This window comes from Oratosquilla oratoria, chromosome 23, assembly GCF_046742065.1.
Source record: "Oratosquilla oratoria isolate Oo_2021 chromosome 23, ASM4674206v1, whole genome shotgun sequence".
In the NCBI taxonomy this organism is placed as follows: domain Eukaryota; kingdom Metazoa; phylum Arthropoda; class Malacostraca; order Stomatopoda; family Squillidae; genus Oratosquilla; species Oratosquilla oratoria.
The window spans coordinates 1,852,341-1,857,340 of NC_134799.1; the positions used below are offsets into that span (position 1 = coordinate 1,852,341).

Consider the following 5,000-nt stretch of genomic DNA (forward strand, 5'->3'; position numbering starts at 1 on the left):
TGCCTGCCTGCCTGCCTGCCTGCCTGCCTGCCTGCGTGTGTGCATGTATGTTGAAACCTTGAATCAGTCAATTCGATTGTTGCCTCAATTTTCACTAAATGGAAAACCCGAAGCCCCACAGTGGTTGGCAACGGTCCTCGGGGCCTCCCATAGATCTTTCTGGTAAGGTATCAATGTGAAGAGTTTTCATGTCATGGGCTGAATGTGATAAGGGGAAGGGAACTGCCCCCGGTTGTCAGTTCTCCCTTTGTGAAAATAGTGTGAGAAATACAGTTGAATTTGAGAGAGAGAGAGAGAGAGAAATAGAGAGAGAGAGATCTTGGGCCCAGTTCGGGGACAGAGTGCCATCCCCTCAGGGCTGCACCTCCTGATGGAGGTAAGGGAGTTGAAGCGTTTAGAAAACGGGGAGCTTCGCTGTCCATCTTGCAGGATCATCACATGCAAGCAGGTAACCATCACCGTTCCCTTGAGACCTTGTTTTGTCCAGAGTCCGCCAGTAATGAGTTGTTCGAAGTCGTTTGATTCAGTAGCAAGTAAAGGTCTCTGATAAGTTGTTAGTGACTATGCTGAAGAATCTAACTCATCACTTCATTAGGTCCCCTGGTGGGTGGCAGGCAGGCAGGCAGTCAGACCAAATGTGTACGTTGTGAGCAACAGTGAAAAGGAATAGTTGTTCAAGGGAAAATTTTGTGTATGAGGATGAACAGATAATAATGATGGTGGTGGTGAGTGTGGCAGTGATGGCGGTGGTCAAGGCAAGTGTGTGATTAATTAATCCTTTCAACTACGTATGGTGGTATTTCAGCCCGGCGGCTGCTTAAAAAAAATCAAAAGCAGTGGAAAGTTTAAGGAGTGTTACATCGACTAATATGGGTTTTGATAGCATTGAGCGTTATAATCATAATCAAAATTATAATTGTTCATTATGGACAACGACAATCTGGTAAGTTACTGGGACTGAAGCATGGGACCCAGTAAGCTGAAAAGAAAATTGACAAGTTGAAATCATTGTTGTCATTATGTTGTGGTAAGTGTGGGTGACGACAATGCCAGTCACATCGAGATGATGGTAGGTAGGATGCTGTCTGTGATTAGGAAAATGTCACAAAGCCGCAACAGTGCAGATAACTGTATCAACCACAGTGGTGATTATAAGTTCGACAGAATTAGTAGTAGTGATAATAGGGTATATGGAATTAGCCACAAAGGTGGTCGTAATTGTCGAACAAATAATGGTGATGGTTATAGGGACTAAAAGGGTATAAGGTTAAGCGGTGATTATACTGAATTCATTGATAATGCTTAACACAATAATAGAATCAGGAATTGTGTGAACAGCATTCACAAATCATTCCAAGATCGGTGTTTGTTTCAGCAGTCATAAGTTTTTAGCTCACAGTTAATAAGCTCTGCTTGTTCTTTGATAGTTAATTGCCAAATGAATAATGTGATTGCTGCATGATGATCTTGGAACAATCATTTGTGCTACAATTTTTTAATAATATTTGCGGTATTTCAACTGCTATGATTATCATTACCATTGTCGTTATAATCACCACTTTTATCGAAATAACTAATGGCCAATATTGTAGTTCTTTTTAGCACAGCAACAACCGACACTGAACAAAGAGAAGATTACACATGAAAGTACATGCATACATACAAAAAATATCTTGATAGATGGATATCTCCGAAAGATAGGTTCCCTACCTCTTCCCAGAAAAAAATAATAATACAAATTTATTATACATAACCCCTGCGGAGTAATGTAGGATGCTACGAGACAACTCAGGATATCTGAGCCATTTAGTGACTAAAAACTGTCAATTTTTGTCGTATTTCCTCCATATGATTTCCCACTTTGGGAAACCTCAAATATATGACGGCAAAAAGTTATCACTATTCTTTTCAGGGTCTCTTAAATCGTAGAAACAAACTTATCAAGAAAAAAATAAAAAGTCAAAAGGGCGTTCATGGGCTATGTAGTGGTACCCAAAAGAGGATTGGATGAGTTCTGGACGTAAATGTATTCTGGGAAGAAATCAGGCGATTGTTAGATGACTATCTGTTTGAAGATAAGTTGAGAGTGGAGGTGAATTGAAGTGGAGGAAAAGAAAAGGAGCCACAGAAGTGCTGAAGGTGAGCAAATTTAATGAAAAAAATAATAATAATAATACCAGAAGAAGGTGAGGGAAATATGGGAGGTAGTGAAAGATAAAAGAGAGACAGGGGTAGAGAACGAGTGGATATGTTGCAAGGAATAGATGCTAAAGGGCGCAAAGTTGCTATGTGAGATAAAGATGATGGGAGGGGACAGGACTGTCAGTAAATGGTAGAATGATGAAGTGAAAGGTAAGTGCAAGAGAATAAGCGAGCATATAAAGACTGATTACAGAGTACGACTAAGGAAGCATATGAGAGGCGCAGAAGACAGACGAAACTGAACGCAAGGTGAGGGAGGCAAAGAGGAGACCAGATGTAAAGTAGGGTAGGTGTTTGACAGAACATCTTAAAGAGAATAAAAGAATGTTTTAGAAAAAAAAATGAGTGAGAAGATGAGCCATGTAGAGAAGATGGGTAGAGTGAGAAATTGAGTGAGATGGAGTTGGGGTGGAAAGGGATATGGTAGACAGAACTGATCAAAGAATACTGGGATGGTTTGGGCACATGGAAAGAATGGGCGGAGAAAGACCAGTCAAAAGAATGTGTAAGGCAGAGCTGACTGGAGTAAACTTGAGGGGAGTGGCCAAAAATAAGGTGGATGGATGGGGTGAAGGGGTATTATGTGCAGGATGAAAGTCAGTGAAACAGGGCAGGGCGCGGACAAAAGAAAGGTGTGAATGGAGAGTGGTTGTAAATAGATGAAGAAATAATGTGGCCCGAAGGAATTTCTTTTTGTCTGCTCTGTAAATTCTCCAGTAGGTGAGGGGTGGGGTTGCCATGATTATCAAGAAAGAAATCTTTTCTGCTGCTCATCGGAATATATAAGTTAGATGCTTGAAAGATTGTGTTGAGTTGTGCATCGTTTGAGCCCATTCTTCATCTTGTCAGATTGACTATTCGGCCACCATTGCCGAAGTGAGGTTCAAGACATGTCTGGCAAGCGAAATTGGCTGTGAGCCTCAGAACATCCAGCACCTGGTCCCAGGTCAGGTGAATCGGGCAGTCCTGTGGGCGCCTCGATTGCTGGTCTCCAAGGTGATGACTTTCCTTTTGGCACCTGTGATATTAACATAGGAAATGAGAACTCACTACTATGCAACCGTTGCTCGGTTTGGACACGTGACTCCCAAAAGTGCTCTGGCTTTCCACACCCAGCCTTTAAAAGCAAAGTTGACTATTCTGATTTTAGTGCGTCTTATGTATACGCTTCTTGTCGCCTCAGTCGTAAAGACAGTAAGCCCAGAAACGGTAACGAAAAGTTAGCTCAGCTTTCTGAAACAGTCAAAGGACTAAAACATGCTGTTTTGCTAAGCTATCGATAAGATAAGGGTTTTTATGTTGAGCTCTAAAACTCCAAGTTTTGATGCTCCTCTCACTCACTGCCAGAGATTAGGAATATTCTACATAGAGGCTTTGTAACTAAGGGAGAAACAGGCGACTCAGTCGACTATCATAACTCCTCATGACGTCATGTCGTCAGTGTTTTGGTTTCCTTTCCGAAATGAATTGACCTGTTGTTACTATTCAAATCTTTGTCTACATTTCTAAAGAATAGCCGAACTAGCAGAAATGTCGTGACCAAATAGTTCACGAAGAAGATAGTTTAGTCACTAATTAGGATGCCAGGTCGACTACAGATGCTAACAAACACATCTTCATACACCTGCAATACCAAGTAAAATTTTCCTTAATAGCTGCGACTATTCAACATGTATTTTTTCAGTGGCTTTCGCCAGGCGATTTCATTCAGCTGGGAGTCGGTCCTAAAGTTGAGGGAACTACAGCTTGCCTCCTCAACAAAACGTTTCATCCCCAATCATGATGACCTCCGTAGATTTATCTTCAGCCATTGTATGGTGATTTGATTCAGGCGGGGATGAGAGCTCGAGGGATAGAGGAGGAGTTTATCTATTAGCTGTAGAGTGGGGCGGTTGGTTGGTTGGCCGGAGGGTGTGTGTGGCTTCTTCAGATGAATGAGAAGACTTGAGCTGTGTGTAGGGGGAGAGGGGGTATATATCAAGGGACCGTGGCAGCGAGGTGCAATTTAGATGGATTCCTACCGAAGACCTGTCCTGTTGAATAGGACCTCATAAGTTAGATATATCTATGAGGCAGATAAAGCGGTGGACGATCTCTGAACAGTTCAACAAATTTCTTGAATATCTGGAATGGTCATTCTCTTGTATTCTTAACCCTTCCTATGGTATTATTATCATTATTATTATTCACATCTGTATTTTTTCATCCCCGTGAGTTTAGGGATATTTAATTTTTTCTTATTAGATAGATGACATATATACTACATATCCAAATGTTGAGACATTTCGGAAGGGTACCTGTCAGATCAAATATCTGTTTTGATGATCAGTTTTCATGTTAAGTGTACTTAATATATATGGGACGGTGCAACCCCAGTGCTTAAGTAACGTTTAAGAAAACGTATTTCTTTTTGTGCAACAACACTCTACATGCAACTACACACAAACTACCGAGTACACAAACACAAAGTATTGCAAAAGCATTCTTGAACATACACAGAATCAGTTCATAGACATCAGAGAAGGTCTGCCCACTACTACGGAGATTTTTCAGCACAACCGTGACATTCTATTCCACCAACCATGCAGATGGGTGACGTCATGCAACAGCTAATCCTAGTTTCGAATCTGCAGCTCGTCATGACCTTTGACGGTTCATGGGAAGCTTGTACTAGCTCCTCTGATCTTCCCTTTGGGGGCTCTACATTGAAACCGCGCAAGTTGAAGGGTGGTATGCAATGCTCTCTTTGTAAGCCGCAATGTGTTTCGTGCAGCTGAAGCTGCAGTACGTCTCGTGCA

General features: G+C 41.7%; 1 protein-coding gene across 2 annotated transcripts in view; it reads right to left on the reverse strand.

The window, feature by feature from the left end:
- LOC143037857 (regulator of G-protein signaling 7-like) overlaps positions 1–5,000 on the reverse strand; it is a 192,063-nt gene that overhangs the window by 10,183 nt on the left and 176,880 nt on the right. The window lies entirely within an intron of this gene.